General features: G+C 41.1%; 1 protein-coding gene across 2 annotated transcripts in view; it reads right to left on the bottom strand.

Annotated features, from left to right (window-relative positions):
• The window catches only part of LOC135502413 (leucine-rich repeat neuronal protein 3-like), a 90,281-nt gene that overhangs the window by 18,831 nt on the left and 47,581 nt on the right, over positions 1–23,869 (bottom strand). The window contains exon 2 of one of the 2 annotated variants that reach the window (XM_064795228.1): positions 7,854–7,926. The exons of the other annotated variant lie outside the window; for it this stretch is intronic. The gene's annotated coding sequence lies outside the window, so the exon portion shown is untranslated. The remainder of the gene's footprint in view (positions 1–7,853; positions 7,927–23,869) is intronic. 2 annotated transcript variants of the gene reach the window in all.

The following is a 23,869-nucleotide window of genomic DNA, read 5'->3' as shown; positions in this document are numbered from 1 at the left end:
CTTGTATACAATTGGAGTAATTGCAATTTTGCCCTTTTCAGCAAATACACCCAAGTGCTGAAACCATGAATCGGATAGAGTCGATTTTCATTAGCGAACTTCGCCTACTAATATGCCTACTCCTATAAACAGCATATGAAAAGGAGGGATTAAAGCATTCTGAAGTTTTGAGCGTTTACGTCATTAGTCAATGGACCAATCATTAACTTGTGAACTTTTGACCTCTGTGACCTTGAAAATTAAGTCAACCCACGAATTCTAGTGATGCATGATGTGAGCTCAGTAAATGGACTTACTATATCAATGTCATTAAATTACATTGGCTTGAATAGGGGTACATGTACTAGCAATTTGTCCATATTCAGCTTAAGCCACAAAGCAATGAAACCGTCAATCGGATCGGGGCAATTTTCATTAGCAAACAGTCCCTACTGACATGCTTTACATTCACCGCACATCGAAAGAAAAACTTAAATCAGTGCTCAGTGAAATCGTTCACGTCGCTGGTCAACGGACCAATAATTAAGTTTTGAATTCTGACCTCTGTGACCTTGGGAATTAGATCAAACCAAAAATGATTGTGATATATGATATATCCTGAGTAGATACACGTATCATATGAATTTCATTAAATTTCCATTGAGTAGTATGGGAGTTATTGCATTTATTGTGTTTTCAGCCAACACCCCCAAGTGGTGAAACCGTGAATGAGATCGGGCCGGTTTTTAATAGCTGACTGTGCCAACTGATATGCTATGAATGTACCACATTTATGAACAGAAAATCTTCAAGCACACTCCAGTGAAAGCTTCAATGAAGCTCTCATTGGAGAATTAACGTCGCTGGTCAAGGGACGATTCATTCACTGTTACACTTTGCCCTCTGTGACCTTGAAAATGAGGTCAAAGCAAAAACAAGTGTGATATACATGTATGATGTATCCTCACCAAATACACTAACCATATTGCTAGTAATTTCATCGAATTCGGTTGAGTTGTATAGTTACTGCAATTTTTCCGTCTTACGCTCCCCAGTGGTGAAACCTTGAATTAGATCGGGCCGACTGCGCCTGCTGATATGCTATTCATTTACCACGTATGAAAAGAAAATCTTCAATCAGTCTCAAGTTAGAGCGTTTACGTCGCTGATCGAGACGATTCATATTAACCTTTGAACTTTGACCCCTTTGACCTTGAAAATAAGGTCAAACCAAAAACTCGTGCGATCAGGATGTAATTCTCAGTAGATACACTTACCATTACATAAACTTCATCAAATTCCGTTGTGTTGTATCCATGTTATTGAGTTACTGTTATTTTTAGTCTTTCTTTACCTTTTCGCATACCCCCTACATGCAGGCCTAAAAGCAGGTATTCGATTCTATGACCTCAGAATTCACAAAATGCAGAAAAATATGGACAGCATTGTAGTTAAATATGTTGCCCGCAGAAGAAGCATCACTTTTCGAAATCGACATAGTATATATATGACTTGAAGTATATCGATAGTCAACCCCTGAAATCCGTCAATAAAAACAGGCCAAATGACTTCTTGTTTCCCTCTGCCATTCATGTTGCCCTTGGTAAAAATCAAGAAAGTGTTAAGGACATCCACATTACGACAATCTATTAGATTCAGCCGTTGCTAAGTTCCTGCAAACGAAATACAAATTCAATTTCAAATCTCTTGCTGGTGTCATTTTCTTGGCGCGCGTCGCTAACCGATATTCGCTGATCTAATCACGCGCTTATATGCATAATCCAAGCACCGGATGACACATGGGCTTGCCACATAGGGAGATGCCCGGGTTTTACCGGCAATGGCAGACAACAGGGTGTTTGCTGAATGCCATTGCGACAACCCATGCAAAAGTGCATTAGGGCCGTTTACACGGTACCGAACCAGATCAGACCAGACCAAACCAGATCACATCGCTCTCGACGTCAAAAATGACGTATGTAAGGCTCGTCATGACGTAACAGATCACAATAAATAAATAACTAAAGCCTTGACATATGCATTCTCGCCCCTGAACTAAGTGGAAACACTGTCCGCGACTTCCACCGCATGCGGTATAGCTTGCATCAAACGGCGCATGCGGCATTGCGAAGCAAATGCTAGCTCCTGTTGGTTCGGTTCGGGTATAGTGAAGCATAAACTGACAAACGTTGTCGCAGTCTCACGCAGAAACATTCCGTAACTATGCCATATTTGAAGTAGTTTAGCACTGTTTTGGTACAATGCGGCATCAAGTACTAGACATGAAGTAAAACATGTATAACAAAGGCACTGCATGCCGCATGCGTTGTTGCAATGACATTTACATTTCTAGTGTAAACCTTATACCATAAACTAGGAATTTGGCTCTTTACGGAAAAAGCGTTCCTTTAAAATTGCATGCTATAGCTAGTCTATATGCGGTCTCCAACCGATCGAATCAGGCTTCAAATGGTTTGATACCGTTCTTGCAAACATACTCCTTTGTCAGCGGCGTTTCCTTAAAAACGAGCTTCCGACAGGTGGATAAAGATAATGAACTTTTGCTACTGTGACCGGGAGGAAAGAACAAGAAAGCAAACGCCCGTCCCCAGGCGGTGGAAGAATGATTGTAAGTCATATCAACCAACTGATTCTATTACCATACGAATGAAGTGGAGAGTATGAAATTATCTCGTGAAATCCCGCGGGCACGTGATAGTAATGGCAGACGACCCGGTTCAGCCCAAGGATACAGTTACATCTTATCCTTTTGTTTCGTTTAAGGGCATGTTTTCGTTTCACATTGCGGGATATATATTTCATAAAACCTTTCTTTCTTTTCAACCTGAGAACATCAGCGTGTTGTTAACAACTATCCTGTAATTATAATACTGTACATGTATCTATAATTACCAAAGGCTACCGTATGATCAAGAGGTCGTGGGTTCGACTCCCGGCCGTGTCAATGCTTAGTTCCCCTACTGGTCGAGTTCAAGTAAGCGCCTTCTGGTTGCTCCTTGAAATCCCTCATTTATTTCTGTGGAGACCGGCGTAATAATTTGATATCCCACAGCGCTTTAACAGTTTCATTACTGAGGAGCGCTATATAAATCCGTGACATTATTATATACATGTATATATTTAAAATTGCAACAGTTTTCAAGAGGGGGGGGGGGATAATGATAAAATATTAATAAACTACCACTTTGTACGTACAACTTTTCCCCCACATCCGATATGATTCGTTATCACCTCGCAATAAATCAATGGTGATACAGACCCCGGTAAAATGTATAGAAGAGCCGGGGTTTTGAAATTTACCTTCGTTAAGTTCTCAATAGATATAAGTTGTTCAAAAAAAGATTTTTTAAAACTCACTAATTCAGAACTATTTGCCACCCGCTGTCTTGTCAGAGACTACTACTATATGGACTGAATAAAGAACGAATGCTCCTCCCTTGAAATGTGCACCAGTCATCGCTTTCGGAGCTCGATCGTTGGGCAATAGTCACTCATAACCTAAGGGATGTTAGCATTAAGGATGTGACATAATGCGGCTGTACAGTTTATTTCCTGCGCCTGGTTGCTCATAGCAAATTCTGTCACTAAAAACACTGGTGTTAACATAACTTGGCGTTATCTCCTTCAGTTAAGCCGTTTAGACATAACACCAAGTTAAGTAAACGCCAGCATTAGTGACAAAAAGTGTTTTGAACAACTGGGCCCTGGCGTGTAACCGCAGACCTGGGATGTTAAAAAAATTATTTCATCACAAATATCGAAGAAGGCCATACACAGTCACTATTGTGACCTCTTTTGATGGGAATGAAGGACTCATAAACTCCCGTTATAAACGCACTCTGGCAGTATCGTCCTAGGAAACCAACTTGCCACATCAGACTAACGTGCCAACTGGAACACAGATCCAGCCTTTACTTGTTGAGTAACTCTCATGAGTTTTACTCACGTTAATCACAATTATTCGAAATCGATTGAGGAAGGCGGCGAAGAATAGGAAAAGAAAATGATTTGTGAAACAGCTTTCGTCATCATATAATGAACATATATAGAGAATGAACATTATGAAGACCAACGTGAAATAAAATGTTGATTCAACCTGCAATCACATTGTTTATTAGGACACGACGCGTCCATCAAGCGCATTGATATTACTGACGGCCGCCATGAGATACACTGTAGAAGCACAAGACCATTAAGTGTGGAACTTTTGATGTTCGCATCAATTTCAAATATGTTCACTACCAGCGTGAAGATTGCATCTCAACCAGTTTCTTCGGGCGCCTTTGTCGGAGACAACCAAGCTGCTACACACACAAGCGCAACATAAATGCCCACCTTGACTATTGCAATGCTCTCCTCCATGGTATACCTGCCAGGGCTGCAAACCAGGTGCAACGGGTGTTTAACTCAGCGGCAAGAGTTGTGTGTTTGGTGGGCAAGTTTGACCACATTTACCCTGTTTTGGCACAGCTACACTGGCTTCCTGTCAAATTCAGGATCCAGTACAAAATGTTGCTCCTGGTGTTTAAGTGCTTGACTGGTGAAGCTCCGGAGTATCTCAGATCCATGATTCAATTAAAAAGAACTGGGCGCTCTGGCCTTAGATCTGAATCTGAGATGCTCCTGGAGGTTCCCCGGTTCAAGCATCCAACTCTCGGTGGACGCTCATTCTCGGCAGCTGCTCCAAGACTGTGGAATCAGCTGCCGACGAGCGTCCACCATGCCGATTCTATTGAAGGTTTCAAGTCCCTCCTGAAGGCCCACCTATTTGCAGCTGCCTACGGGAGGGATAGCGCCCCAGAATTCTCTCCTGCGGAATAACTGGGGCGCTATATAAATAATATGTATTATGATTGATTGATTGATAAATCGGCTACGGTAGTGTCCATACTTTGGGCATGGTGTTATTCCATTTGTATACATGCATTACTTTCAAGTCGTGCTTATGCACAGTTGAACAAAGTTGTCTCTCGTGAAGACGAGGTCAGATAAACAATGGTGTAGAGTACATACATGTGCATACAAGTTCACTGAAATATTGAACGAGCGAAGATACACAAGTTTGAAAGACATTAACATGATATCGTTATTTGGTAGGAAAATGATATAATCCTCTGCATGGTAAATCAATTTGATTCTTGCCAGCGTGACCTCATGAAGTCGATATCACCAGCATAGAAGAAACACAAACTCACAGTTACAGGAACCACCAGGTTCACGAACTCTTATTTAGCTTCGGGGGTTCCTGCGGGTGATGAAAATATCTGGTATCGGTCGCCGTTTTTCGGCAGCGCTTATAGTTGAGTTTTGTGGTTCTAGTTAAGTCTTGTGCTTCGTTTTTACTTTTGAACAAAATCTTTATGACAAAAGAATTGAGATTTAGTTCGAGTATAGTATATATTTAATCACGCATCGATAGATGTAGTGCCATGACACCGGTTAAACAAGTAATTCCATATATGATGATGGCCTCAAAGTGACTTTTACTAAACTTAAACTAGTCTGCAAGAAACTGATCAACACGTTTTAAAAGTTCTAAAAAATATCAAAAGTAAGAATGACGACTGTTGAAACGTTAACATAAAATGCAAAATGCGCCTAAAGATCTGCGGCTCTTTACCATAAGTGATTACTGACGGTATGAGCAGAGAGAAGATGACATCCATCATCACCCCCATCTGGATGCTGGTGAATGCGGAGGAACGAAGGGCTCGCGGGGCCTCTAACACGGTTAGATGGTAGATGATGATACACCACGATTGCAGGTGAATCTTGGTTAAGTTTATTTCTCTAAGGTAAAATGAATTGGTACAAGAGTGGGTGGTTACAGCTGAAAGATCAGGGCAGGGATAGACATTATCATAAAAATGTTTGAGTGGGGGTTAGCAAAAACACAAAAATGTATGTATCTAGGAGTAGCACAAAATGAAAAGGGTCTACAATCATGGTATAAGATTTATCACCAACCTCATCTTAAAATAGACAACGGCCTTGGTTAATAACTCACACAACGTAGTGAGTCTAATGGTTACGTATACACTGTATGTAAACTTGGGTATCTTCTCTCGTTCAATATTTCAGTGAACTTGTGTGTGCACATGATTGTATGTACTCTACACCATTGTTTATCTGACCTCGTCTTCAAAATGCATATATCCATCATATCCATCGAATCTGAAAAAAATTGTGCAGACCCATGACAATTCTGGTTTCGGTTTTTCATGCACTGCTACCGTCCCCTAACGCCCCTCTAAAGACTCAACAAAGGAATGCACCGAAGTACCGGCAGCGTCTGGAGCAAGCGGCGACAACGGAAAGGAAAATTCAAAATGAAAGGGGAAAAAAACACTTCGACAAGATCAATGTTTGTCTTTTTGCCCCGAACTTTAAATTTTTTTATGGTTGGATTGATGCTAATAGAAAATGTGGGTGAATGTGCGGTTTCATTGTGTACTACAGGGTGTCTCTCCCAAAAATTATAACCACCTCATTCATTTTCGATGAAAAGGATGGTTAATGGTTGGAGTTAGCACCAGCAACAAAATCAAAAGTGATGGTTGTGTTAGCTATAGCATATGAGAAGGAAGGGTCATGGTTGGGGTTAGCTAGAGCATGAAAAGGCTGGGTAATTGTTGGAGTTAGCGATAGCATCAAAATCAAAGGTCATGGTTAGAGATAGCTCTAGCATGTATGACTATGAGAAGGAAGTGTCATGGTTGGAATTAGCAATAGCATGAAAAGGAAGGGTAATGATGAGATAATCGCACCACTATAAGGTGTCAGAAGGACTCGAGATGGTTTGGGGGTTCCACTCCATCGCCTCGGGATAAGCGTCTCAGAAGGACTTATTGAGACAGTTTTGAACGGCTATTTTTCCTCCATTTCCTCGCCTACAATTTCCACTTTTCAGTACTTTGGAAATCGACAAACGTGACGGCATTAGTTGTTTCGGGTTGATCTAGCCTCGGTCTTCGCATGGGACTTCCAGTAATTGTTGATGGGGTAGATGAGTTTTCACAGTAATATGGATGTACACAGACGTTGTCAGTGAACGTGGTGTTTTCCCAACTAATCAAACCCATCAACAGTGCCTGCAATAGTGCCCATGGTCTTAGCCAAGCGTTTGTGGCTTGCCTACCTAAACTAAGTTTACCAGAAAACGACAACAACCGCCTCAACATCACCTGCGACGCATATCGGCAAGTGTAAATCACGTATCAAAGCAATCGCATTATCGAAAAAGGACAGGTGTTTTAACCAGAGTAATAATGACATTAGACTTCATCTCCACCGACCATCGTGGCGAAGAGCCATCTTCAATTGACAGGTGCCACTCTGGATGCCCCAGGGCACGCAGGGCAAGCCTCTAATTAATAGGAGACGGAACCCAAACACAACCTATCGATTATGATACCTTTGCCGAGGTATTGCGGCGGAAATGAAATTTTTGCGCGTGGAGACGTTTTCAAAGGATATTGAACTGGAGCTGGGATATTGATTAATGCTTCTGGTAGGGCTTCTGTCCGCAAAAATGTGTTTGGATGAAGCTGCGATATCTCTTTGGGCCATATCAATAACATTGAACTCAGTGTTAGAAACTTAAAGGGGGACTATAGACAGGAGCAAGAAGGATTGGTGGTCTAGAAATGACTCATATGCGCACGAAGAGAACGAGTCTGGTAGGACTTAGTGATGATAATATTCATCATATAAGCAATGAATAGTACCGATGTACTGTAAGAAAGTGGAGACACCAACTGGCACATTGGTGTAACTTCATCCGACCCACCTAACTCCGCCATAGTAACCCTTTAAGGTAAATCATAGTCTGGATCTGGAGCATGGGGACTTACTTCATCAGATGGATCCGTGTTAAGTATCTATGCGACGTGCAGAACGGCAATATAAAGGTGACATCGGTGATTACTGCAAGGAAACAATGTCGATAGTAATAAGTTTAGGCAGTCGAACACATCGCACTATACTACGAGAAAGAAATATTGTGCTTTCTCATATGCTATTGTGCTTGGACTGGAAATTTTGTATATCAAGTAAATCTATTCTCTGAAAATCAATTATTAAACATCATCAAAAGAAGTACAAATAACTGCTAGACATATTGCGTACGCCCAGGCGTATAGTTACAGTTACATGCAGGCCAGTGGCCCAAGATTTTCCTCAGTTCTTCGTGGCTGATGAAAGCTCCTGCTGTTATTCAATCATCAACGTTAGGTTTAGCGATTGCAAATAACTAATTTGCAATTATGTAGAGTTTCGACTCGTTGATAGACATCTTCTTCATCAGTTAGCAGTCTGTCTGGCGTTCATAAACAACCTGAACTAGTCTAAAAGAACTGAGGAAGTGATATCTGTGGGCGAGACGGCCAGGGAGCTGTCAGACCTCGGTAGGATTTTGCACTAACTCTGCGCGAACCAGCAACTACTCAAAAACCTCTGCTCCAACCAATATCAGGGCACTGCTCGAGTTAAAATATTCATGCATTGCAAATCTTGCCATTACTTATCAATTGCCCGGGGACTGGCTTACTTGCTTGACGCCTTTCCTATAGCATAAATAATAAGAAACAAGGGTAAGATAAACTAGCAAACAGCAGGTCAGTGGATAAGTCCCTATAACGTACGGCTCTACGTTTTTACTATATATTCTGCCCCTTAAGAGTGCTCTGAAATCACTTCAACTTGGTGCGAATTTTCGTGGCAGAAATTATGTACAATGAATAAATATTTCCGGTCAACTTCACTCGGAAAAGAAATGTCAACGGACGTCACTCAAAGAGAAGTGAGATGCGCGTTATATTTTGCCGACTCCACATTATGCAGACTGTGGTTGACATTCTCACCACTCAGTAGTCTTCTGCTGCGGTCACCTGGGCGGCTTGAACAACTTTACTATTGATTTTAAGAATTTTTCGTTTGCAATACTGACCCATCTTCATTATGTCCATTATGTTCATATGTGTGCTTCAGACGCGTGCTTTGAGGGCACAACCTATTATATAATCTGTTCCTTTTTGGTATCTAAAGTCGATTGCGGCATGATACGGATGAGGACACAAGAAAGAAAGACCTTAATGAAACTCGGAAACAAATGATTTAAAAGTGTTTATTGTTCCATGATTGAGAGATGTCCATCATCGAGGACTAGAAAATGAGCAATGGACTATGGTTCCTGAGGTCCGGGAAACGGTACTCTCACTGCAATGTTATAATTTGCGGATTTGATGCTCAGTAATGGGTGATGACGGACCGACGACGACGATGAATACAATGTGGTCCATACGCATTGACCATTTATACATATATCGAGCCATAAAACATGAACATCGTCCCGGGAAACCGCACCTCACTGACTGACCATAGCTGCAGACGATATAATCAAAAACTTACACTCAGCAAAAAAACAACTAAAACAGAACTGTTTTGTGCCCATGGATATATGAAAGAGGCCCTGACCAGAGCAGATGATACCAATCTCCATCAATCAAATAAGATATGGGAAACCGAGTTCCCATTCGCTGTGAACAGATGAACGCCAAAAGCGTCTTAAGACGAGGCCGGCATATCACCAGACGATACACAGCTCGTTCGATCAATCAGCGGCGACAACGATCAATAGACATGTACGTAAAATATCACTGGGATCTGTGGAGTCCCTCAATTTATGGTTAATTGTTATTATCAATGGCATGATCAGAGAAATGATGCTTTTTAGACGCTGATTGAAGAGAAAGAAGCAATCTCTCTTCTGATGATGGTGGTTAAAAATAGCTTTGATCAATAAAGGCAACGTCCAGCTTCTCCAAAATTCATGAAAAAGATAATAAGATTTATAAGTAGTGATATACATGTATTTACGTCAAAGAAACATACTTCGCACTGGTCCAGTAGCAGTATTAGACAATCCCGTTCAAAACATTTGCTTCTTTCAAAGCAAACCTCCAAACCAAAAAACAAAACGGGAATTGGTAGGCCATGAGAAGGTTTGACACGATGCTAGCCTTGATACTACTTGAGAGTTTCCCTCTGACGACCACCGACATGTTCACGAATTCTTTTCACTTTGTAGTAGACCATTTGATCAAAGATTAAATGACATTATTCCAAGCAGGTGAAACTTTCTGGAGGAGAACTCATTTTCCTGTAGCAGTCCGGCGAAAATGTGCCCGGCTCTATTTTATTCTGACGGATGATGGTATTTGCTTCTGTAGTGACCAATATACCTCAGAGGTTAAACGCGCATATTAGAAGCCTTTGTTCCCGGAATTCTATCCTAGGATATTTCAAACCTTTACACCGGAAATTAACAGTTTTTCGAGCTGTTCTGAGGATGAGTTGAGCCGTCAGCGCCCATAGTTGGATGTGCACACCAATAATGTTAGAAGCGAGCGTTCTGTGGACAATATCTTTCCGCGTAAACCAAGCACACCACTAAGACAGGATACCAGTCTAGCAAGATGATCATGTCACCCTGGTTGAACAACAAAATCGATGAGAAAAGGCAGTTAACAAGAATGTTGACTGTGATCTCCGATAATGGGATTCTAATGTTTCTGGATCAAGGCATTTGAAAATGGTAGACACAGAGAGCAAGAGAAAGAAAGCCCGATATTCAACATGTTCTTTTTGACCTTCTAAACGGGTATTCTTTCTGGTCACGCAAATATTCCCCAAAGACTCTTTTTGTGGGTTGTGATAAATGATGAATAATACCCCTTATTTGTTGTTACTACAGTAACAGGTGCATGAGGTAAGCCCACCTTGGCCCGTTTTCTGATAAAACACAAAACAAATCAGCATTATCATTACTTAGTTGCACGCGGAGAGTTTTCGAGGTGCATAATTTCCGTTCATCCAAAATTGGCCTTAATGAGGGCTAAGTCACAAATAGCGAGCAGGACTAAGTCAAAGGCAAGGGAATGATTCTGTGTCTTAAACCAGATAAAGGGAAAAATTCTAAAACTATATAAAGTGAAGCCTCCTGACAAATAAGGAGCTATCGGAAAATTCTAATTGAGATGTTTTCAACGAATGGTCAATTTCTCTTCTGTTTTTGGTCGCCATCATTCCTTACATATTTAACACTGCGGTGTTGCATATTTGACACTGTTGAATACGTTCAGACGATTGCCTCACACTGGTGGGTCTATTACATGCCTCGTCTCAGTGAGCCAAGACGAGCGATCCTCGTATCGCCTTGCTTGCCTTGAGAAAGACCACGGGGCTTGGAGGTAATCTTCACCATCTCGTCAGTTATCTCGTAACAAGCTGACGGTTTATCTCTTCTTACCATTGATCGGAGGGTTTTTTGTACAATCATATCGTGTCATGAGTTATACGCAGACTAATATGCCCGGTCACACATCTGGCATGGAAAGATACGTGAATGTGGATCTGAATAAAATACACAAAAAAGTGCACAGCTGTGGCTTCATTATAAAGTGATAGCACTTGCTCCATATATCTCTTTTCGTGACACAGGCTGACGGTTTCAGCTACATGCTTTGACACTGAAAACGCGGTGACCACTTGTCGAGTGTTTTCTGGACAATAAAGATTACCAAGGAGAATCAGTTCCCAGGATTTTCGGGAATATGATCGGGTCTTCCGACTTACCGAGCAGCCTGCCCTGGCTAGTTCTACTTGAGCCTTGGGAGAATGGCTGCCTCACAAGAAAAACAGTCAAAATATGTGTTCATTGGTCAAAGTTCTCAAAGTTCCCATCAGGTAACAAGGACAAAATATGACATCATATGTAATAAATTCCGATGTAAATTGACCAGCGCGTTACTTCGTGGCGCATGCACAAAATTAATCCATGCATATTTTCCAACTTTTTCGCCATCCATAGGACAAACCGATGTTCCTTTCTCAATATGTGATGCAAATCCTCCTTGAAGAACCTATATTTATTCAGCAGATGAACGTAACCATATTTCGTTGAAAGACTAACACGCAGTTTTTCCAACTTTTGAATCTTTTCGAAGACAGGCCAGCTCGCCAAGCTGGAAGACGTGGCTGATTCTCGGCAATCTGGAGAATTGATTCTCCAGAGTGAAGGTAAGATGGCAATCCTTGGATATGGAATTCCTCAATCTTATATTTGCATTTAGATGCACGCATACAGTCATGACTATACAATGAAAGGAATTGTTTTAGAGAGATGTTTACACAAAGTTTTATTTCGCCATGAGAGCGGTGGTCAGACCTGATAGATCGAGACTCACAGGCTTCCTTGGAAACTATTTGGATAATATTCTGAGGTTTGTTGGCAAAAATACTTCTTTAATCCAACATACCAAGAGAGCTTAGGTGCAAGTTTACAAACCAGAGCAGCAAAGTGTTCTTGACGATAATGAGTTATAAGCTTCTGTTCTGTATGTTTATTCATATCTTACACCGGTGATGACGCAAATGATGTTCGTTGTTGATTGCATATGTGGGCTAGGATAGGCTAACACAGAATATGCAACTGAAGTGCTTTGCCTGAAACCACTCTTTATGATATCTCGGGAAGCACTAAAGACTGTAGGTTTGGCAAGCACACAAAATACTATACACCTCTAAATCTTTTCTCTGAGAAAGTTCAGCGTCAGCTTGAATCCAAGAACCTAATGTTGGCCATGACAGTCCATTACAAAACGTTCTGAATACATGTATTTCATTTGCTTCCATCTGACAAAAAGGCAATTTAACCAATAGCAAGTTAAACATTTATCTTAATTCATACATACTACACTGAGGGCACAAATAAAGATGCTGTGGCAATGCCCTCTCAAACTGTAATATTATTTTGACCGGTGTAACATCTGTGGTTGTTCCCCATGTGTCAGTGTTTCCAAACAATAGGCAGCTAGAGAGACCACGACTTTTCAATAGGGGGGATACACAGAAAAACTTGTCAATCTATTTTTGAGCGTTCCCAAACAATGAGGGGAAACACTCAAAAACAGAAACACTCAAAAACATTACACCGGCAAGTTGTTTATTGGTGCAGAATAATGATCGTAGTTGTAAACATTCTTAAATTGTTAATGTAATTGACCATGAATAAATGTCACACCATCCAGATTATGACAAGAAATGCTTACCGTAAGTTACAAACTGAATCAGTAAATCTTTGCTCATTTGATACACACGTTCGGCAAATACGATAATTTAATCTTTTGCTCAGAGTCGGCCAAGCTACTGTGTAAATAGAGAAGCCTACTCATATTTCCATAAGTGGTTGAACGGCTAACGAAAACTTGCCAGCATTTTGATTACTCTCCAATACGACACCGTCTACTTAATTTAATCTCGAGTCATCAGAATAAGTGTTGCAACGCAGTAATACCATGAGTGGCAACGATTCAATGTCATATCTGGGAACTAGAACACCGTATTGACTCTGTGTCAGCAAACATGGTAATTTTATAGCTCCGGTGTGATACATGTTAGCTGAGTTCGCAAAGTTAGCGAAAAGAGAAAAAGGTATGTAAATATACGAATAACCAAATTACTCGTAACTATAGCTCTTCTTGACTGTGGAATATGTTTCCTATATCAATTGTACATATATTCGTGATGATATTTTTCCCTTCTGAAATGACTGATCACACACAGTTCGGCATTGTATTTTGAATGTAAAAGTAAACAAGAATGAAGAAATGCCGGAGCGAATCTAGCACATTTGCAAGCTGCGAGATTTCATTACCATCCACGTTAAGTTGGACTTATTGCGTTATTCGGCAATGTTCGTAAGGCTAACGAAGAGCTACGAACGGCGAAGTATAAAATCTCTTTATCGTCGATACTTTAGAAAGTTTCCTTATCGCACCTAAAAGTATAAACGATGGCATACGGTTGTCGCGTAAAGGAACTAGCGCAAGACTTGATGACACCACAGCTACATGTAGATTTCAAATTGGTCGTTCGTAAGGCACCTATTCCATAGAGCTATACCCTATACTATACTATACGCGAACAATAGTTTCATGGTCATGCACCCTTTGTGAAGCCATTGTTCGCGTATAGTGTAGTACACCGTATACCTCTATGGAATAGACCATGAAACTATTGTTCGCGTATAGTATAGTATAGGGTATAGCTCTATGGAATAGGTGCCTAAGGCACCTTCTCCATAGAGCTATACTCTATACTACACTATACGCGAACAATGGCTTCACAAAGGGTGCATGACCATGAAACTATTGTTCGCGTATAGTATAGTATAGGGTATAGCTCTATGGAATAGGTGCCTTAGGGTTGTGAAGCCTTCTAATGACAGAAGTAAATGTCCACGTTCGTTCGTTGGATAGGGAGTTTTCGCAAAGCCCCCGCAAGGCCAACGCGAACGCTTATCCCATTGTGCAAAATCGTGATAGGCGGGTCTTACAATGAAATAGGCGCTCGCGTTGGCGTTTCGTGGGCTTTGCGAAAACTCCCTTTTATTGCAATGCTTAGGTCCAATAGCGACATGCATAATTGACCTACATCGCCATTACCAGTTGAAATCTAAACTCAATATTATTGGCCGAAATTTGGTAAATATTCGATCACTGTGTGAAAATAGATTTCTTTAAAATATCTTGATGACAGGATGCTAAATTGATGTGTAGCGGGAAACAGAGGCAAAGTGTAACAATGTACCTGAGAGACGTGCATCGAATCACAGGCAGTTGTGGTATATTTTTGTCAACGATTTACAGATGTACACGGCAGGATTTTTTTTTTCAACTTCCGATATTCAGATGACAACTCGAAAAACAGTTACTGAGTAGAAGGTGCTGCTCATTCTCATTGCATACCAATTTACAACGATATTTAACAGACCCGGGATCACAGGAATGACTGACTATCACCTGGTGGTCGAAATCTGATGTTTCCGCAATAACACACAGACACGAAATGTAAAATCACAAAATCATTTTATCCATGGCTGTACATGATTTTTTATAGGGAATGTCATGACCGCGGCCACTTATAACCGACCAGCCATTATGCATGGTCGCCCGAATAACACTTGACTATTTTACCCGCAGCTACCTCCTGTCCATAAAAACAATACCGATGAGATCGACTGATTGCATTCTTGTGCAAGATATTGCTTTGGAAGCTGATCTCTGATTTCGTTTTCCTGCCTTGGTAGTTGGGGGCAATATTGTCGTCTTATTCTTTTTATCGCTTTTTTTTCAAATTTAAACCTTCATTCGTGATTTCTCCGCTTTAGCAATACAGTGGAACCTCCCTTAGGGGACACCTCTCAATTAGGGACAACCTCTCTGTCTAGGACACTAGTTTTGGTCCTAAATTGGTTGTTTCCATTCAATTTGACCTATCTAATCACGATACCTCTCTATAAAGGACAGCACTTGTCAGTCCCGAGGTTATTACTGTATACTGCATGTTCCAGTTCAATCTCAGTAAAAGCGAAACCACTTGCAGTGAATGGTCTCGCAACGCTACTGCCAATGTTTACTTCACCCCGGAGAGCAATTTCATAGCAAGATGTGTTTATAAGTGTTGGTAACGTAACTAGTCATTAAAGATTGCTCGACTCACTAGAGGCTATGTTACCGTCCCCTCGGGGCTTGCTTATCAAGTGACAGGGTTGGAACGTTTCTTTCAGCCAGGTCGGGCTTCATAAGCCTGGATGTAAAGATCAGCCCTGAGAGCGCTTTAAACAGATCAACATACGCTGCTACTTGTCTTGCATGTTTGTACAATACAAGTGGGGAGGAATTCGAAGGTCATCAAGAAATGTTGCTAACAGGGAGACACCATAAACATAATTAAGAGGGTTTCCTGTTTGTTCCAATCTTCAAAGAAGAGGTTACTGTTATCAACGGAAGTCTCGATCAACCCTAAGAACTGGCTAACATGCAAATGCAAACCGGAAAAAGAACGAATGTTATTTTCTAGCCAATATAACTTCGAATATAAACATCGTGGTGCCTTTTTTTAGAAGAAAGCGATAAAAAAGTTGCTTATTAGATCGTGAATGATTGGCTCGAAATTGTCCCAATTCATATTTAGTCATATTTATGTTATTGCATGCTTTATGGATGCGTTTTGCATCCCACTTCTTCAATTATGATCTGTCAAACTTCTTCATCGTCAGGAAGAGTGCTTGCATATCTCCTCCAATAACCAAAAGTAGACTAAGTATCTCTGCTCCAACTGCTAAGGAGATATTACGCATGCAAATCTCATCAACTCGCTGCTGAAATTCTATGGCAATTCAATTTAGCGGCCTACTATGTAACGGGGATATGGCACAAGTAGATTATCTCTCAAAAGCTTTCTATTTTTGGGCTGAAACGACGAGACGTAAAATGGAGGCAAAGTTGTGATTGGTCAAGTCATAGAGTAGAACCAACATCTACATCCGGGGTTTACTTGATTAGCATTCAAAATGGCTGCACCATAGACCCTGGATTCTCTCGCTTATGTCGTTTATCGCGTCACCGCCAGAATCTGGGGGTGACGTAGCATGTTTGACCTATGACCCGTCTATTCGGGCACTACGTGTCAGCACTATTTCAACATGACCAAAACGTTTGTAGCCGACCAAATCATTGTGAAATTGAGCAATTAGAGTATACAGATAAAGAGGCCTTAGAATAAAATATAAAAATAAATCATCTGTGGGGATTTTTGAAATAATATTTTCACAGTGGCGACTCCTTTTGCTCGCGATAACGGTTGTAATACGTGCTTCCTCGGTCTTTTTTGCCAGACTAAAATACGCAATTTTCTTGTCGAGGCAATTACTTTTTATATCAGCATGAGATTATATTATTAATATCCGTGCTATTTTAATAGCACGGATAATAATAATACTATTATCCGTGCTATTTTAATAGCACGGATAATAATAATATAAGCTCATAATAGAACTTAAAAGTTCTATTATGCCGTCAATTGATTTGTGATCGCAATAAAAAAAATGGTTTTGTAGACTGATAAGTCACTCTTCTCGCCGATTCAATATGCCATGAATATGCAATGTGTCAAAACATTATCTACATCTTATTTGCATGTCAAAGGTTATTCGTTGACCTATCCAATATGTTTATGTTCAACATGTGACCAGGGGTAGTGCAAGCGACCATAGGAGCGCGCAATGACCCTTGGGTTAAAAAGATTGGAGTAGAAGCACAGTCAGTTGATAATGACCTCGCCTCCGCCCTGAATCGTTCATGCTTGTGCAACACTCGCATCTTCGAATCGATTCTGAAGTGATCGAATATTACCAACAAAAAACGTTTTATTCAACAAGCAAGTAAATATTGCAAACTCGAGACCCAATCTATGCTGCTTGTGTTAGATTTGCAGTCCAGTGATGGCACACATCCAACATTGAAGGTATAAACATTGACACTTGGCATTGTGGTGTAATTTTGTTTTCGTGATGGGGTTATTACGAACTCCTACAGAACGATTGCGCTGACTGTTGACCTCCATGAAATAGCGAAAGGTAAAGATGGTGAGAAGGAAATTGGCCAGCAGTCACGCCCTTCAACTTGTGCACAATGACCACTTGCAACAAATGATTTATCTATAAGCAACCCATTGACTTCCAAGCCAATTGGTGATGTGACTAGCTTGATCAATCCGGCCGCTTCGTCAAGTGCCCAACAACCTGATGACAAAGTCAGTTGTTCGACTTTGTTAGAAATTTGGTCAATTTACTTAAACTGTCGGTCGCTTAACATTTGAATTGATCGATTGACAAATTTCCCAGCGAAAATCATATAAGTGTTACTCCTGAATCAAGTATCGTTTACTTGGTACATGGTTATCACCTTCCCTATCGCATGTCGCGCATCGGGATTGTGCGAGATGTGAAAACACCATACGTATGAACGATACGGATACGTAATACGAGCGTAAATTGTGAACTGAGAATTCACTGGCATACGTACTGTCACACCTAGCTGCCTTTACACTAGCATATAGCCCAGTCTTGTTCCATCTGCTGGTCGATCTTTCCCTCAGCAGCACTCTGCCCGCTCACCCACATCTCCCCGTGCCTGATTTCCCGTGCCCTATCGATCCATATCGCATGTGGGATTACAAGTCAAAGGTTTCGATCTGTGGCTAATTTGTAGGAAAACTAACAACTCTCAGTATGATTGGCCGGTCAATAGCTCAGGTAGCCTGTCACAGAGCCGTCGATATGCATACTTAATAATAGCACTGAAGTTATATCAAGATGTAAGAGGCGTATTTGGGGCTTGGGAAGCTGGAGGTGAGTAACAAAACTACACCGTCGCACAGTGGCCACTGAGGCTGATTCTTAACGATTTTATTTCATCCACGACGGGAATTTGTCGTGGCATGATTTTTGCCTCGGAATGAACTGATAAGTACTATGTTCTATCCGACGCAAAAAATGCTAACTGTCAAATTTTCGTGTGAGTTGTCTGTTTTACCATTACGTGAAATGATTGTTATTATGTACTAGTGGAGCCTATGTATCATTCGATAAAAAAAATTATGAAAGTTTGAAAGTTTAGTGAGATTTTTCTCCAGTTTTGGGGCTCATACGTTACTATGCGGGTTAACATAATTCGTATCAAACAAAAGGCATAAAAAACTTTTTAGACGAAATTTCATTTCACGCGACAAAAGGCATTTTCTATCAAAAACGTACATAGACCGTCCTGAAGGTAGTGTTCAGTAATGTAGCTACATGTCACATTAGAGGGGCTACTGGGGACGGACATAGTCCCTCTAATGCCATTCGACGAAAAATCAATCCGCGTCGTCACCACATGACGATTGTGACAAGGTCGCGCAAGTGGTAGAGTGAATCGGCCAAAATAGTTCTCATCAAAATAAGCTTACATTTCGATATTTGTGCAATCTTTTCTCTTGATCTCTTGCATGGTTCCACTAAAGACCAGACTGACCACTCCTAGAAAGTGGACAGAACAAGTGGCAGATACGGGATGGAAATAAGCCTTGAAAAAAAAAGACCATGGCATCTAGCAGATGTGAGCAGATCGATGTGTGCATAAGAGACTACCCCCCTGAACAGGTGAAAGAGTTTGTCTACCTTGGTTCGACACAAACAGAGGATGGTACATCCCTCAAGGAATTGAAAACGAAAATTGCCAAAGCTGCGGCTGCCCTCCAGACTCAAGAGGATATGGCATGACTGCAACATCTCCAAAAGGCTGTGCCAAACGCGCAAGGGATGTCCCTTACTTTTTGGATGACCTTGTTTGACATACTTATTCAATTTCTCATACCTATCTATCTATCTATCTATCTGTGCAACAACTACAGAACCATCAGCTAGATCAGCCACCCAAGCAAGATCCTACTGAAAGTGATGTGATCCTACTGAAAATGTTGCGTGACCACAACATCATCAAAACTTCACCTACTGAGATTCCTGGTGATCTCGATATTCCTGTATGCCTCAGAATCATGGACGATAAACGCCGAGATAGAAAAACGCATCAACGCTTTCGAGCTTAACGGTTACCGCAGAATTCTCAACATTCACTACACGTCCCACACCACCAACATAAAGATCAGAGAGCTGGTCGTGAAGCACATTGGACGCCATGACAGCCTGCTGACTGTGGCTAAGAAGAGGAAGCTAAGGTGGTTTCGCCATGTGAGCCAAGGGAACCCTAGCAAACATCATCCTGCAGGGCACAGTAGAAGGCAATCGAAAACTCGGCCGACCAAAGAGGATTTGGATGGACGATGTTAAGGAATGGACGGGAAAAAGGAACGGAGACCTGATCCGCCTCGCAGAGGATAGACGGGCATGGTGCCATATAGTCAACTGCACATAGTCGTATAGTCTGTGCATATAGTCTGTGCATATAGTCTGTGCAGAGTGTTATAGTCAGAGTCATATAGTCAACTGCACAATGGCCGCATAGCTGCGGGACAGATAGATAGATAGATAGATAGATAGGTGTGAGAAACTGAATAAATATGCCAAACAAGGTCATCCAAAAAGTAAGGGACATCCCTTGCGCGTTTGGCACAGCCTATAATGAACAATGCGTATATCGGTCTTGCATACAGGACAGTTGGAAGGTATAGTAAGGATGCGCGAAATGAAAACAACACGTATGTGAACAACGTTGAGTGTCATCCTTATGTCGCTTTAGTATCATTCGACTTCTGTTTATACCTCACCGTCAAAACCGAGATGCACACGTGCTTCGTTGCAATATAACACGCAGTTTGTGTTATACGCTAGGAAAACCCGAAACCTTTCTCCGAAAGATTAATGATGCTGTAGTATCCTGGGCCCAATTATTTCATGACAGCTCATGCCATTAGATTAAATGTACAAGGCTGATGGTTTTTTTATCCAGGGTTGAAGACAATATCATGTATTTACCGATGTGAGTGTAACCCTGGGAGACTCGGCCTAATCAATTGTACTGGTTATGAGAATGTTAGCAATTGTATCATCGCTATCAGTTACCATAGAAGACATTGTCTGAATAATTATAATAGTCTCATCGTAACATAGGCATGAAGAACGAACATAATAGAGAAATGTATCTTTTAACTGAAGGTTTTCACATTGCATTAGAATGAATTGAATATCAACTTATGAAAAGTGTTCCTGCTCCAGTGCCTAAGGATCTAAGGATGTTAACAACTGACTTAAAACCACACAGCTGGCGCTGTTGAAGGAACCAACCACTAGTGGGGGGCTTTTTTCGACTTGCTAACTTTTTCCTGATTCATCCGACATTTCTTAGACATTGTCCGACTTTTCCCCGACTTTGTCCAAAAGGTCGGATTTCCATGAAACCTGTGAAAAAAACTAGGTTTTCCCAAAGTAGGCCATCAACGATCAAATGCCTTTGTTGAATGGTGTTAATGAGGTGTGATACAAACACCCAGAGTGACCCTAGGTGTGAATATTAATGACTTCCTCCCCTTTGGACCATTTGTATGTCACACACGAGTGCATCTGGCTAGGGCCACTACAGTTTTAAGCAGGGAAGACTTTGTATATAATACTAGATGAAATACAGAAATGTCTTATTTTTTGCAATTTAATTTCAAAGTTTCAAATTAATGGCCAGAAATTATGTTTGGTAATTGAATATTATGCAGTCTATGTCATCAAATCATGTAGGAAATGACATTATTCCTGAGCTGGAAGTGAAATTATTGATAAAAGCTATTTTGCAAATAGATTTGAGCATGGTGTACAATTCAAGAATTTTTTAGAATGTAAACAACTGTTTTTTTGGTATTCAACATACATGCATGTAGGTATTGGTCTGTATCATGCAAATAGATACTGAAAATATTTTGTAAATTACACAGTTCAGGACATCAAAAATATCTTTAATTCATAGGAGGCTTTGTTTTCTTTATGCTATCAAAATAGGCCTATTTTCATAAAAGTCTCCCCTGCTTAACATGGAGTGGCCCAAGCCAGATGCACTCATTTGTGACATGCAAAGGGTCCAAAGGGGAGGAAGTAATTAGTATTCACACCTAGGGCCACTCTGGGTGTTTGTATCACCCCTCATTAACCCCATTTAATAATGGCATTTGATCTTTGATGGCCTACTTTGGGAAGAACTAGTCTTTTTCACAGGTTTTATGGAAATCCGACCTTTTGGACAAAGTCGGGGAAAAGTCGGACAATGTCGGAGTAATGGCGGATAAATCAAGAAAATGTTAGCGAAACCGTTAATAAATGGGAAAAAGCCTCCCACTAGTGAACTGAGCTAAAGATGTTCACGACTGACCTAAAGCACACAGCTGCCGTTGTCGGTGGAAGTTGAATAACCACTTGTGATAGCTTGGAAATGGCAAGAATAGCGCGGCTCCGCACGGCTGGTTAGATTTGGTGAAGTTACAGGCGCACATCTCGAGAGAAAAGTTTGTGTCGCCATCACCAGAGGAGAAATGAATTTACGGAGTTATCCAGCTGTACACTAATGTCATTAACATGACATCCGTAATCTGAGAGGGTTCAAACAACACGCGTAAAAACATGGATCGCACCGATAAATTTAATGATCAAATACGGAAATGTTTGAAGAATTACCCATCTTATGACAGTTCGATGTCGAGGCTAGTTAGAGGAACTACCCCATTCAAATCCACCAGTGATGAGGAGTTCATGGAACCCGAATGGTCCATCCTAATATCTCCCCGTCACATCCAGCTGATGCGCTAAGGAACTTGAATGGCCACTCGATGGCCGGTGATGAGTGCGGCAGTTATACGCTGGCACAATCAAAGCATGTCACTGTTTAAGACCAAGTTCGTGACAAGAGTTGTTCACTGCTCTCTGAGTGCTAAACATCATAACCGATTCGGATTCAATGTCCTTCCGACATGTCCGAGAGATGTTAGTGTTATCGATTTGACGTGAAAAAGTGACAGTATTGGCGCATATCTTTGCATCTAATGATCGCCTGCAAAACTCTATACTGAACTGACTCCTAAAACTCACGCGCATACTGAACTCTGTGTTATCTTTGCATCACGTATTCGGGGAGACTAGCTTCCTGAGCCTCTGTAGGCAACCAATGCGGAAGAAGGAACATTGGGGTAGATGGGATCTTTAAAGGTGCAGTGTGCTGGCCCATCTGCTTGTGACTCTCACCGATCCAATCTCCAGCAATGGGCAAGTATAGCACGCCAAAGACGGAAGCTGCTGGTTACTCTGGTGCATAACGTGGGTGCACCGCATAACAACTCGTATGACTGAGAATGCAGAAGACGAAAAAAAAGTATACTGATGGTATAACTTCGTAAAATTCTACTTCCGCGCGTGAGTTATTATTATTCAGAGCAGGGAGTCATGAATACCCCCCCTCCCCCACCCCTGCCTCTAAATATAAAATAAAAACGAGAGCTTTGATTCGATTGATGTTAGGTTCTTTAGCAATGCTGCTCAACGTAAGCTATTCATCTTTTACTGGCAATCATAACATTACCAACATTCCCAATTTATCCCAATGCAGTGCCCTGGAGTGTTAGGAAAACAAAACCACCAAGTTAATATTGGAAATAGTCTCCGCTTCTTGGCGTTCGCTCGACAGCCTGATCTGTTGATCAATTCATTAGTTCTTCGGAGCTGTTCTTTGTCTCCGCAAAGCTGGTTATGTGGACATTTTCCTTCTTCGGGCTAAACGCCGTTCCCAAAAGTTGCCGATCTGGGAAAACTCTCCAGGATAATCTCCACGCGTGTCATGGGTTCTATATGGATAGATATCAATTTCTCGAGTTCGGAACTAGTCACAAATTAATTGTATGTTCAAAAATTTCCATTCAAGACGCAGTTCTTAAGCTCAACATACATATGTCATACCTGTAGAGGAAAATACCTTATCCGGGAGTCAGTTATGGCTAGAACAGTGAGGTGCGTCTTTAACTGACTTTAAACTACTTATTGGAAATATGTCGTAGTTGAAACGATGCTTCCAAGGCTGACAATATGATTGACATGATCCAGTCTCTGAGCTAATGATCTGAGACATGATGATAGAGCTAATTACATGGGCATGGGAACATCCTAACAACTGGAGACGCTGTTAAAATAAGCCGTCTTGTGTCCCATCAAAGTCAATTAAATTGAGATGCTACGAGTCGTTCTCAATCAATTTTCGATGTGTTTTGATCAGGTATAATAGCCCGGGGGAATTAGTTACAGTTTGCCGGGAAGTTTGCTTTTATATCCCAATTAAAGTTTTGTTATTGTAGGTTGCTTAAAATGTGTTGGACGTCGTCTCATTATATTTGCATTAGACAGGTTTCAGAACCCTCCGAAGAGCTACGAACGCTAAAGTGCAAAGTACAAACTACATGTTATCGGGGACTGTTCTTGTAGGTACCCTAATAACGGTGGTGT

The sequence above is a fragment of the Lineus longissimus genome, chromosome 18 (assembly GCF_910592395.1).
Source record: "Lineus longissimus chromosome 18, tnLinLong1.2, whole genome shotgun sequence".
NCBI classification, from domain to species: domain Eukaryota; kingdom Metazoa; phylum Nemertea; class Pilidiophora; order Heteronemertea; family Lineidae; genus Lineus; species Lineus longissimus.
Note: the sequence above shows the minus strand (reverse complement) of the source record. Positions and strands in the feature narration are given on the sequence as shown.